General features: G+C 35.6%; 1 pseudogene; it reads right to left on the reverse strand.

The window, feature by feature from the left end:
* Nucleotides 1-389: 389 nt before the first annotated feature.
* On the reverse strand, nucleotides 390-13664 carry LOC114264441 (leucine-rich repeat receptor-like protein kinase PXL1; annotated as a pseudogene).
* Nucleotides 13665-14363: the final 699 nt, after the last annotated feature.

Consider the following 14363-nt stretch of genomic DNA (forward strand, 5'->3'; position numbering starts at 1 on the left):
CAACAAGGTTCTAGACCAACAATCAACCAACCTGTTCTGAACACGCCCAAGACATTCAAAAACCCAAATTCAAAGGGCAAGCAGAGGAAAAGACATAACAACAACATTAAACCATAAGACCCGAGTCCGAAACACCATAAAGGTCGAGTTAGAAACCGGGATCGCAATAACCTTCCCCCCTTAAAGAATTTTGTCTCCGAAATTACAAATTAAGTTCAAAATCAACGTTTGGCCATTCCCAACCATGTTATTCTTACAAATCCAATACCATGACCCATCCGTGCACGGATGTGATCAGATTCAATTATGGATTTCTTAAAAAGCTTTGTTTTGAATGTTTTTGTATTGGTTTTGAATTGGACTGCAATGAAACCAACTTACTGTTTGTCTCACAAGAGGGCAATAACAAGAGACTTGCCGAAGACTGGCTTTTCGCTGTTATCTTCTCGTTGTTATGACAGATGCTTTTTCTTCGTGGTTTTGCTTCTTTAAGCTTGTTATGACATCTCTCATTGATGGCTTGTCTTTCGGATTCTTAGCAGTACAGAGAAGTGTGATTTGTATGACAAGAAGCATCTCTTCTTGAGCATGTTTGCATTGGCCCACAATGTTGCTGTCTAATGGTTCTTCTGATGCCCTTTTGTTACGAATCTTCAAATCCATTATACAATATCTGTAAACTCTCCAAATTCAGGGTCTAATGGCTTTTTTCCGGTTACAAGCTCTAAACGCACTAATCCAAAGCTATATATGTCACTCTTTTTGTCATGACCTAAACCCGCCCCTATTGATTTAGAGTCATAACCGGCCAGTAATCTTAGATTACCTTCGGCCTCAAAGACAAAATTTCAAAATATTTAAATAATATCAGGGCCTAAATCGGAAGCAAAACAAAAATAATAATATCCATTGAGCTTGTGCATACATGATGACTAAAATAATTAAAACATTTAAACATAATAATAATTTATATACATATACAAATCTTATATACCTCACACACATTTGCATTTAAGACTCAACAAAATACAAAACTTTGACAAAGCTAAGGGGTTGATTTTCTTGGCTCTACTCGAGCCTAACTTGTTCCATTTCAGAAGCTCTTCAAAATGCTGACACGGGTAGACTCCAAGGTTTTCTCTATCCTTGTTGCTCAATTTGCTCACCTACATATACATATAAATAGTGAGCTAAAGCCCAGTGAGTAGTAATAGAATAAAGAGGTTAAATGAATGAAGTTCGATGAAAGTACAAAAACATGTCTTACAATTTCGAAATGAATCTTAAATCATTTTTAAAGTGAGGCATTTGCCACATCAAATCAAATTTACAACAAACATTTTCCATGTCGAATCCCATATCAAAACATATATTTCATTTTTCGAAGCAATCCATTTTAATAGGCAGAACATTTCGATTAGCAATCATATCATCTCTTTACAATAACAAAAGCCATTCGTATCATTATATGTGGTACATCCATGAAACAATAATACTCCAATAACAATGGACCATAAAGGTCAAGCCAATGGACCACGAAGGGTCAAACACTAGAGATCTCTGTGTTTCAATCAATCCAATAGCCATGGTATTGTTACCCCTAGGCAAGGGCCTATGTTCAATGGATGCCACAATACAGTTTCAAAAGTGAACTTCATTCATCGATAGAAAATAACGTTTTAATAAACCATTCAATTGATCGCATATTGATTTCAAGAACAACAACAATCTTAAAAATAAATATTACTTGAACATATCTTTATAAAGTTACTACTCACAGTAGGTTAAGTTGATACAAGGCCTCGAACGTCCACCTATACAAATCACATAACAAAAACACAACAGAAATACCATTCAATATCCATTTCATTTTAATTCAACTCTCTTTATATGTGTTTCTAGCTCGTTCCCTGACCATATGAGTCCAATTGGTGCCTAAGCATTTTAATTCAACTCTCTTTATATGTGTTTCTAGCTCCTTCCATGACTATATGAGTCCAATTTCTAATACAAAAATTGCTTTGATCATTAAGATTAAGACCAATAGTTTCATGAATATAATAATTTCAACATTTTTCTTCTTTTGTGTTATGAAACATAAAATTAGAGCTATAAAGCTCTTTAAAAGAAATATTTGCATATACGAAATTCAAATCAAAATCAAACTAATTTTTAATTCTCAAGTATAAATTGTAATTTATTCCCAAATTTTGTCCAAATTTAGATTTAGGCCCCGTCTGGTAGAGTTGTGGAAAAGTGATTATAGATTATGGCTTAACAAATTATAGATTATAGTTTTAGACATAAACTGTTAACTTATTTGGTGCAGTTGTGGGATTATAGATTTAATTAGCAAAGTAGTGTTTAGTTGAATAAGCTGTAAAATAGTTTTTTGTTGTGTAACGTCTTTTTTGCCCTTATAAGATATAAAATTGTTATTTTTTCATTTTTTTCAGTTTTAATTTTAAAAAAAAATTATTTCATTAATTATGAAATAAATTGTGCAATTTATTTAATTTTGTTTAATTTATTAATTCATTACGATTAATATCAATTAATATTCATGTATTTTATTTCATTTATATCAATAATTTTTTTTCATTACAATTAATAGTATAAAAATTGTTATTTTTTTAATTTATTAATTCATTACAAAATATACCAATTAATATTTCTTTTTTTCTTTTTTTTTTCTTTTCTTCTCTTCTCTCCTCTTTGATCCATACGCCATCGGTGGTCTGCAACCTTAGCCACCGCGATCTGGAATGGCAGAAAGGGAGAGACGACGACAGTAGATCACGACGACGGTGACTCTGGTTCAGATCGCGATGCATAGGGTTTTGCCTTGAGATCGCGACGAACGCGACTCTGGATAGGGTTGTCGATTGCGAGCTAGGGTTGATCGTCATCGCGATCATGAGGCTTGAGAGAACACCATCGATCATGATAGATGGCTTGCAGTGGTGACGACAACAGCGCTAGGGTTTTGCTCCATCTTCAAATCGCGACGAGAGAGACAGAGCAAAAAAGAGAAAAGAGAGATCACGAAGAGAGAGAGAGAGAATTGGTTCGTGAGAGAGAGTGCGCTCTGGTTTGTTCGAGGAAATCGCCTCGCGATTGCAACAGGGTAGAGAGAGAGAGAGAGAGAAAACAGATCGCGATGAGCTCCGGCTACGAGCTCATCTCCTTTGCTCTCCTCTTTCATCTTTTCCGACGTCGCTACAAATCGCCTCTCCACCGGAAATCGCCGCTCTCCTTTCGTGAGAGGGAGAGAATGAGTATGTTTTTGTTTATATTCCTGGTAGACTTGTAATAACTTGAAAGTGTGAAGGGCATTTAAGTCTTTTTATCCTTGACATTCAGCTTGCTACTTAAGTTGAAAAAAAAAAGCATCTCCTCCCCCACTCAACCAAAAAGCTCATTTTCTACTTATAAAAAGCTATAATCTACACTATTAAGCTGAACTAAACACACCAAAATAGCTTAAATTAAGCTAAAAATAAGCCCTACCAAACATGGCTTTAATTCGTTTTCTTTATATCAAACCCACAAATTTTGAAATATGAATTAAACTTTCGAAACTCTTGAAAATTTCATGATGTATGTAAAAACGGAATCCAATTTCATTATTAATAACAAAAATCAAACTTAAATAATGAATTACAAAATCAATTTCTTAGAATTTCAACTTAACTCAATTTTTAACCAAAAACTTAATTTATGATCATAGATATTCCAAAATGTGTTTAAATTGAATAAAACTTTTTAATTCAATTACATGCATGGATCAAACAAATTCCTAATTTTCATAATAAAATCAAAACTTTGTCTTTTAGGATTAATTTCAAATTTCCATAAATTTGATTTTTCTAAAGCTTTTCATTTTTCTCTTCAAAATATGAGATTTAATTAGTTCAATTTTTTCAAAATCCATGATGCGTGTATAATTAGAGTATTAAACTTGTAGAATTTACTCATGCATGTAACAATGAGGCTTAATTTCATGCAAGATCACAACATCAAACCCAAAATAATTAATTTCTATAACCATTAACCTAACTTAATCTCTTCGTCTTTGTTTCCTAATTTCTTCCAAATTATATGAAATTAAACTCAAACTCATCATTAATTTCAAGTGTAATACAAGAATTCTATAAAAATCAAACATAAATTTTATACCTTAAACTTTAATTGGATGAAATTCTTGAGCTTTTCCTTTTTCTTATTACTTCTCTTCTTGTATTCCATTCCCTTGACTTGAATTCTCCAGGACAACAGTTTGAGTTCCCTCTCTCTCTCTCTCTCTCTCTCAGCACACACACTCTCTCTCTCTGCCGTACGGTTCTCCAGGCCAAGCAAACAGATGAAAAGCTTCCAATATATTACATATAGTTAAGTTCATTCTCCTCAAGTTCTAGAAATCTCTCTAACTTTCATCCTTTATTTATTTATTTATATATTTTTTAATTGATTAGGATTGGTTTGGCACACCAATTATACATTAACATAATTTAATCACCACTTACTCTTAATTAATCTTGATTAATCAAAAAATCTCACATAATTTAATTAATTTAATTGACTTGAATTAAGGACCAATCAATCATAATTAAATTTATCAATCTAAATCAGATTTTTAATCAAATTCCCAAAACACTGCTAATATTAAATTAGACTCATTTCCATCATCAATTTTGATTTCTAACACTAGTAAGGTCTTCAATTTCAAATCAAACTCAAAATCTCTGTCAATAAATTACATATTCAATTGAACACCTCATAAATAAATTTAATTCATAATAATCTTAATTTCCAATCTTCATAACTTAATCAATTCCAATTCGGGCCCAATTAATAAAATCTCAATATTACTAAACTAAATCGGATATTTAATTAAACTCCCATATGGTCCGATACTCGAAATTAAAATAATTCAATTCGTCAATTTCATCTTCTTGAGCCACTTAAACTTTTAATTTCTAATTTCAAAATAGCTCGTTTTTAAAATTATATACAAATCAACACCAATATTGTTCATCAATTTCGCAATTAAATTAGAATAATAATTAATTAAAATCCAAATCAAATTAATTAATTAATTAAATATAAAATATTATATGTGGCAGGCCGTCACACTTTTCGTCTACCTTCAATGTGTAACCATATTCTGTAATATCAAACATTTGCTAGACACTTGTTTGCACAAAAACTAAACTCTGGAAAAGTAATGTGTGACATTGTCCAAAAAAAAAAAAAGAATATATTGTTTGTGGTAAATGAAGATTGGGAATTTACCAGGAGCTATATATCCATAAAAACCAGCCACCATTGAAACTATTTCATTCTTCTGAACCATTGTCCTTGCTAATCCAAAATCTGCAAAGCCTCATAATCTGCCTCAAGAAGAATATTATTGGACTTGACATCGCGGTGAATCACCGGTGGATTGCAATCATGGTGAAGGTAAGCCAATCCATTCGCAACGCCCACAGCTATGTTATACCTCGAAACCCAATTCACCAACATTTTCGTAGCATTTTCACCATGCAAGGCTTCTCCAAGGTTGCCATTTGGCATGTACTCGTATACCATCATCACATCATTCTCGTTATGAAGGTACCTCTATAGCCTCACTATGTTCCCATGCTGAAGCCTCCCAAGTAAATTTACTTCTCCGAACAAGTCATCTCTAGTTTCAACATCTACATCTGATCTCTATAGCTTCTTAACCGCCACAATTGAACGTGGGCGTTGGATTTCTGCCTTGTAAACAATCCCCGTTAACCCCATACTGATCACATTTGACTCCTTCACGCATGCTAATATGTCAGCGCTCGTGAAACTGAACCTCTGGTACGCTATTAGCCTCTAGGACCACTCTGCAGAGCTCCACTTGTGTCAATCTGCTAAGAAAGTGTTGTACAAGTACCATCTTTTGTATAACTTTTTCCCTACAAACACAGTCAACCCGAGAGATAAAATCACTGAAATTCCGACAGCAAATCCAACGATAACGTGATTGATGATGTGAGTTTTCCTTTTCCTTTGCCGTGATGCAGTGGTGGAAAAACTTTGGGAACACAGTGGAAAGATGCCATTGCCACCACAAAGTCCCATATTGCCTATGAGATCATTCAGGTTTATGGTCATCAAAATCCCATTTTTGGGAACCGGTCCCTCGAGCTTGTTGTAAGACAAGTTGAGCATTTCAGGGGCAGGCGAGCTTCCAAAATTCTCAAGCATGGTTCTGGTATAGCGACCCTGGTTTTGACCCGTCTCTTGTGGTGTTCCGGACTCGGGTTTGTATTTGTTTGGATGGTGGTTCATGTCTTGTTTCCCTTGTCTTCCCCTTAATGTCGACTATTGGGTTGTAGTTGTGTGTTTGGAACAGGTTGGTTGCTTGTTTTTCCAAGCCTTTGTTGCCCAGAATTTGGCTCTTTCGCTCGAGCGGACATTCTCACGCTCGAGCGGGTTTCACAAATTTTTGCTCCACGCTCGAGTGGGAATTTGGACGCTCGAGCGTAGGGACTGCATCTGCAAAAATACTGGGAGAGCGTATTTCACGCTCGAGCGTAGGGTTTCACGCTCGAGCGGGAGTCTGTGTCTAACGCTCGAGCAGGGCTCTCCACGCTCAAGCAGACTGTGTTATAACAGGTCGAGAAAGTGACATTTCAGATCACTTTTTTGCTTTTTCTCTCTCTCTAAAACTCAGAAATATCCAGATCTAGAGCCTCTTTATCTAGAAACCATCTTCTTCCTTTGATTTCCCCAAATCCATTGGGATTTTGGCCATAGTTCCTTCATTAAAGTTGTGTAACTTCTCGAGGGTTTCATTGTGTGCGGTGGAGATCGAGTTTCATCGTCGTTGATTTTGGGGGTTTCAAGTCTTTTCTTCTTCTACACTTGAGGTAGGGATTTTCTACACTCCAATATGGTTTTTAGCTTAGTTATTTGCTATTGTGTATAGATAATGAGATTTGGGTGTGAAATGAAAAGAGAGGTTTTTGATGTATGAGAGATAAATGAGTATGGGGTTTGAATATAAGATCTTGGTATACCAAAATAGTTGATTTTGGATGTTTGGGTCAATATTGGAAAAAGGGGAACTTTTGCCCTAACTTGATAAAATGATTATTTTGTATAAATAATTGGAATTAACATTGAATATGTTAAATTGGATGGTTATTGATGTAGGTGGTGAAATTGGATATGTATTATCTCACACCTTTGGAAGTTTTAAATAATTATTTATCTTAAGATTTAATATATGTCTAGAGATAAATGTATTGGGCTATCGGTGGAGGATAGTCATGATTGTTGTAGAAATTGTATAAGGATTAGGCGATTTAATGCTAATCTATTGTTGGTGTCATTGAATATGACCATGTTATAAATACATTGTACATGTATGTTTATTGGGAGGAGATAGGGGATGCACTCCATATATGATTATGTTTTTAAATACATTGTATATGTATGTTTATTGGGAGGAGATAGGGGATGTACTCCATATATGATTATGTTTACAAATACATTGTATATGTATGTTTATTGGGAGAAGATAGGGGATGTACTCCATATGTGATTATGTTTATAAATACATTGCATATGAATATTTGTTTGGGAGGAGAAAGGGGATGGACTCTATTTAAAGCAAGTTGGCCAGAGTGTCCTGGGTGAAAGACCCGAAAGTATATATATAAATAGGTGCCTGTTCCTTCGGACGAAATTTCCGTAAAATGGCAAAGTTTGAAGTGTTTATGTGTGTTTTGCATATTTGAAAAACCATTGAGTTGTAGTCTCATTTTGGTTGTTGAAGGATAATGGATTTAACTCATGAATTGAGTAGTGTATATGAACTGGAAATGAATTGATGGAACATGGAATAATTGGCCTCAGTGGCATATGGATATGTAGGCCTTGTGGATGCTTCCACATCGCTATTGCTTATATACGTGGTATTTATACCTTTGCTAAACTTCATAAATTGTGTTAGATTATCTCTACTGGGCTGTTGGCTCACCCTATAAGGGAATATCATTTTCAGGTGTAGGTGAGGTGTTACCTCCAAGGCAATAGTATAGATGGACTGTTGGGAAGCAAGAGCTTCACATTTATGCCTCATGCGTGGATGTTTGGTATTTGTAAAGCCAAGGGCTTAAGATGTAATGAGCGAGACTCAATTTGTGTAACCAAGCAATGACATGGAAAGATGTAAGCCTTTATGGTATTTATTTGTTTGTTAAATAGTAAACTCTGATGTATGAAAGCATGTTGTTTCTCATATTTATTCTGCATATGAGTTATCTTTATTGTATTATTTTGGAGGCGTTCCATCTGGTGAGTGAATTGTTCGATAGATCAAGAATCGCCAACATAGGTAGTGTTGCTATCAGTCTTTGGATTTCCCCGGTGAATTGGTTGTTTCCAAGGTTCAAATTCACAAGCCTTTCGCACGAAAAGATACTTTGTGGGATTTTGCCAGAGAAATGATTTCTCGAAAGATCAAGGACAGAAAGCTATGGGCAGTCCTGGATTTGGTCAGGAATATTGCCTCTTAAGTTGTTATTTGAAGCAATGAAGTTTTGAAGACTAGGAATGAAAAGAATGATTGAAGGAAGAGATGATTCATGGTGGTTCCATGAGATATCTACAAAAGAAAGCGACAAAGATAAAGCGAGATCATCTGGAATTGTACTGGTGAGATTGTTATTCACCAATTCCAACCTCTGGAGTATGGGAAGATTTCCAAAACTGGTTGGAATTGTCCCGGATATCAAATTATTTTGAACTCTAACGCGGACAAGCGAAGAACAAGTCGAAAGGCCTAATGGGATTAGACCCGAAAATAAATTGTTGAAAAGAATAAGTTTAGTAAGATTACCGGAATCACACAACCTGGCTGGAATATCACCTGAAAGTGAATTAGAAAACACATCTAGCCGCTGCAATGGGGAGTTCTGGCCAAGATTCGCACGTAAAGGACCTGTCAAAGAGCTTTTCCATAGCTCAAGTACCGATAACTTTGTTAACTCACCAATCTTGCTTGGAATTGGACCGGTTAGTCAATTGCACATCAAATTCAATAGCTCCAGGTTCTTCAAATCCGCAATCTCATTTGGAATCTCACCCGAAATCTGATTATCAGAGAGATCCAAGAACACGAGAGCGGTCATGTTTCCAATTTCTTTCGGAATCTTTCCTTCAAATCTGTTCTGATACAAGTAAAGTGTGGTTAATTTCTTAAGCTTGCCCAATTCAGAAGGAATTGGACCATTGAGACACCCAACTGCTAAATCCAAGTATTGAAGATTATCAAGATTACCAAATTCATGTTGGACAATTTTCACTGTATTTAAAAATAAATTATGTTTGTGTACTTATAGCGATCCCGGTTTTCCTTTTGTATTTGTTGTATTCCGGACTTTGGTTCCGTGGAGTTGGTGGTTGTATACTTTGTTGTCATCCTTTACTTCTTTTGTTTGAGTTTTGGGATGGGTTGAGTATGTTTCGATCAGGTGGGTTGAGCCTTGGTCTAAATCTTTATTGCCAGGTTTTTGGTCGTTCCGCTCGAACGGGCCGTTTGGCGCTCGAGCGGAGATTGCACACTTCCAGTGTTTCGTGTCCCTGCAAAACTTCTGCAAGTGTGATTTCTGCGGTCGAGCGGGTTTCATGCGCTCGAGTGGGTTGCGCTCGAGCGGGTCTGTTGGAGCTTGAGCGGGTAGTACTGTCTTGGTGAAAGTTCTGGGAGAGGGAGATTTGCGCTCGAGCGGATGTACTTTATTCTTGTGTCTTGGAGCTCGAGCGGGCCTTCTTGCGCTCGAGCGGACATAGTTTTTTGTTCTTGACGCTCGAGCATTGTGTTTTCCGCTCGAGCGGGAATGTTATATAACAGAGGGCAGCTGGACATTTTTGAATCACTTTCTACACTTTCTCTTTCTCTCTTACATTCTAAAAAGATATTTTGAGAGCCTCTCTCTCTAGAAACTCCCTTCTCTCTAGGGTTTGATCTAGTTAGAGTGTTTGCCTCTCCTTTGCCCCTCATTTGCCCTTTTGTAAAAGTTGTGTTGATCGTCGAGGGCTTCGTTTTGATCCGTGGATCTTGGAGTTTGGAGCATTTTGGTTTTCTCCATCTTCTTCTCTTGGGCTCCGAATTTGAGGTAGGGATTCCTACTCACTCTTATGGTCTTTAATATAGATTTTTGGTCGTTTTGATAAAGTGTTGAAGTTGGGAAATTTTGGGACTTAGGGTTTCAAAATGTTAAAAGAGGGTTTTATTATTTTGATTCTAAAATGAGTATTTTGGGTTTCAAAATAGTGGTATGGTTGTTGGTTGATGAAATATGGACCATTGGGTCATTGTTGGAAAATGAGGGAGAATGCCCTAATTTGTATATAAATTAATTGGTATAATTAATTTGGGAAAGTCATGGATTTATGAAATTGAGTTGTAAATAATGGAATTAATTCATTATGTGATGAAATGGTGGAGTTGGATTTATTAATCGCTCACTCTTGAAAACATTGATATTTTATATGTTGAAGCTTTTATTATCTGTTTAGAAATAATTGCTTGGGCTACCGGTAGAGGGTAGTTTTGATTGTTGTAGACGATGCATGATGATTACGCAAACTAAAACTAATCAATTGGGTATGTCATAGAGTATGACGGTTGATAGAATACATTAATGTTATGTATTGATTGATTGAGTATATGACCTTTGTGTATATATGTTGTGTGTGTGTGTGAGGAGATAGGGGATGGACCTCTAAACCGGATGTTGTTTGGGAGGAGATAGGGGATGGACTTCACTGATACAGCTCATATACTTGTCAGAAAATGTGTTGATACAGCTCATATGCTTATCTATGGAAGTGTTGATACAACTCATATGCTTATCTATGGAAGTGTTGATATAGCTAATATGCTTATCTGTTGAAATGTGGATACAGCTTGTATGCTTATCTGTTGAGATGTTAATACAACTAATATGTTTATCTATTGTAAAATAGGAAATGTTTAATATGAGTCACTGTCTCATACAAGTGGGTGGCCAGGTTCTGAGCCGTTGGTGTAAATTGTGAAATTGTTTTGACATGAGATATGAAATGGAAATGGATTATAAACTGATGGGTGGAAACTGAACATTTATCAATTGCTAATGTCTTAGTTATTGCTCATACTGTGTTTAGCATATCTCTACTGGGCGTTGGCTCACCCTATATGGGACATTATTTTCAGGAACAGGTAGCATGCCACCTCCAAGGATATAGCTTGGGTGATGATGAGAGTTGAAGACTCTTTTCTTTATTTATTTTGTATGTATTACATGTGTATCAAGCCAAGGGCTTATTTTGTATAGAGTTAGTACTCTTCTTTTGTGTAACCAAGTGTTGACTTGGAAAGCTGTAAGCCCATAGGACATTTGCTTTTATTGTTAACATGTAATACCATTGTACAATTTACTCTAATGAATAGATATGGTTGGTTTCTTTTACATCAATACATGTCAAAGGTGATGGGTTTTGTGTATTTATTTTGGGGCGTTACAGTACTTAACAACAAACGAAATACAGAAGAAAATAAAGGAAATGAGAGAATTTGTTTGATTACAAAAATCATACCAGAAAATAAAATAAACAAAACAGATTTTTATTTTGTTACAAAAACAAAATGAAAATCTGAAACAGAAAAAATAATAAAACAGAAAATAAATTAATTACTTACCAAATTAATTTCTTGAATAAATTTTCTAGTCAAGTCCAGTGTTTAACACTGTGTCCTTGAGACAGATTTGTCCTCTCCATTGTACTTTCAGAATGTGGACGTCTATCTCCTAGAATAAAATGATCAACAACAAATAGTAGCATCACTACAAACTGTTTGCACAACGAACACACTTTGTGTTTATACACTTTCTCACAAGAAAATAATGCAGCAAAATGTAGAGAATAATTGCAGAATTATTTGGATGAAAATTGAGTGAAAAAACCAACTGAGGACTAGTCTATTTATAGGTGCAATGGTGTCTCTTAGTTTTGAATTCAACAGGTATAGTAGCTGTTTGGTTTAAATTAAACAGACACAAATTTGTTTGAATTTAAATTTAAATAGGTAAGAACTGTCTGGTTTGAATCTGTTTGGGTTTTGAATTTTGAACAAATTCGGATCTGTTATGGTGCCTGTACAGAAATTCTGAAGAGGTGCAAAAAATTGAATTTCCCAATTGAAAATTAAAATCAAACGGTCAGAATTTATTTTCTAAAAATAAAAAATAAATTTAAATGTTTTTGGGCTAAAAAGATAGGTATTGGGCCGGACAAGCCCAACCCAACCTCAGACCATGCACCCGGGCCAAAGCCTAGCCCCGCCCGACCGGACGGATGGCGGCGGCTCGTGCGTGTGTTTATTTTGGGTCCAATGGGTCTAGCCCAATTTGCCCATAACCTCTCCCTTCTATAAACTTTGGGTGCCCCTTGGGGCCCTCCCCAAGTTACAATCCCATGCCTTATAAACCCACAAGATTCTTCCCACCAAACTAATGTGGGACAAGCCTTTATTCAAACCTTAAGGAATTTTCCACCAAAAACTCCATTTCCATGGAGCTCACTTTGGCTTCAATTTCCCATTCACCCGATAATGGTTTTGAACAACCAAATATACCACGTGAATCACAGCACTTACCACTTAAACTCGCCAAATTTGGCGCACGGGTCCCACCTAAAAATTAGACCAAAGTTAAGGAAAAATCAGATTTTTCCAAAACTTCAAAACTATTTCTAACAATCCCCTACATGAATGGAATTTGATGACAACGAAAATGCAAAAATATGCAGAATTTGTTGAAAGAGTATAAATCGAAAATATCTTGCATCATGATAGGTAGCTTTAGGCCTTGAATCTTCCCTAGTGATAACCTATCGGACTTACTAGCTAACCAATGGACGCGATGCCTTGAATTGTTCAACCGTTTGTGTAAGCCAAGACAATAGATTTTACACAAAATATCTTCTGACACATCGTGGTTCTCATGGTTGTGTTCATTTTGGCCTTGAATACTCCTAGTTTTCATGAGTGCTTCTAGAGAATTTAGCCTCTTCATTCTCATAGAACTGCCCCAGTTCGACACTCATATAGGTGATTCTTATTGTGAGTATCTCTTTTATACTCGTCTTGATTTTTAAGCCTAAATCAAGATATAAGTAATCATTAAAAGCAAAGCTTATCCTTAGACCCCTGCATACAATACATGTTGCAGATACCACTCTCACCATAGGAATGGGTAGGGAATTTTAATCCCTTGGTGATATTTGGCGAGCCGTACATAACTTAGTTGTTCATTTGAACTTAGTTCTTGGGATCCTTAGTCATATAAGTAGGGTTACCATTATAATGATTCTTAAGTAATAGGCTTTAATCCCATCCCCTTTGATGAACTATAGACTTGCTTTCTTGTCAAACCTTTTGTTAACGGATCCGCAATATTCTCTTTAGATTTTATATAATTTATTGAGATTATTCCATTTGAGAGCAATTGCCTTACGGTATTATGTCGACGACGAATATGTCGTGACTTACCATTATACATATGATTATGTGCCCTGCTTATTGCAGATTGATTATCACAATGAATGCAAATAGCTGACACAGGTTTGGGCCACATTAGAATGTCTTTTAAGAAGTGACGAAGCCATTCTGCTTCTTCTCCTACTTTGTCTAAAGCAATGAACTTAGATTCCATTGTGGATCATGCGCATGCATGTTTGTTTCATGGATTTCCAAGAAACAACAGCACCTCCCAGAGTAAAGACATATCCACTAGTGGATTTTGAATCTTTAGTATCCGATATCCAATTAGTATCACAATAACCTTCGAGTACTATTGGATATCGAGTAAAGTTCAAACCATGATCATGGGTAAATCTTAGATATCTAAGAACCCGAATGATCGCTTTCCAATGATCTTCTCCGAAGTTACTAGTGTACCTACTCAATTTACTGACAGTACAAGCTATATCAGGACGAGTACAATTCATTAGGTACATTAGGCTTCCAATGATTTGGGAGTATTTTAACTGAGACACCGCATCACCTTTATTTTTCGATAAATAAAGACTGATGTCTACAGGTGTTTTAGCTACATTCATATCATCCTTGATAAATTTACCAAGAATTTTCTCAATATAATGTGATTGAGATAATGCATATCCGTTAGATGTTTTATTAATTCTCATTCCTAATATTACATCTGTGACCCCCATTTCTTTCATATCAAATCTTTTGTTCAGCAATTACTTAATTGATTTGATCATGTTTTGACTGCTTCCAATGATAAGTATGTCATCCACATAAAGACAAACGA

This window comes from Camellia sinensis, chromosome 1 (assembly GCF_055761805.1).
Source record: "Camellia sinensis isolate YWXY chromosome 1, ASM5576180v1, whole genome shotgun sequence".
Taxonomy (NCBI): Eukaryota; Viridiplantae; Streptophyta; class Magnoliopsida; order Ericales; family Theaceae; genus Camellia; species Camellia sinensis.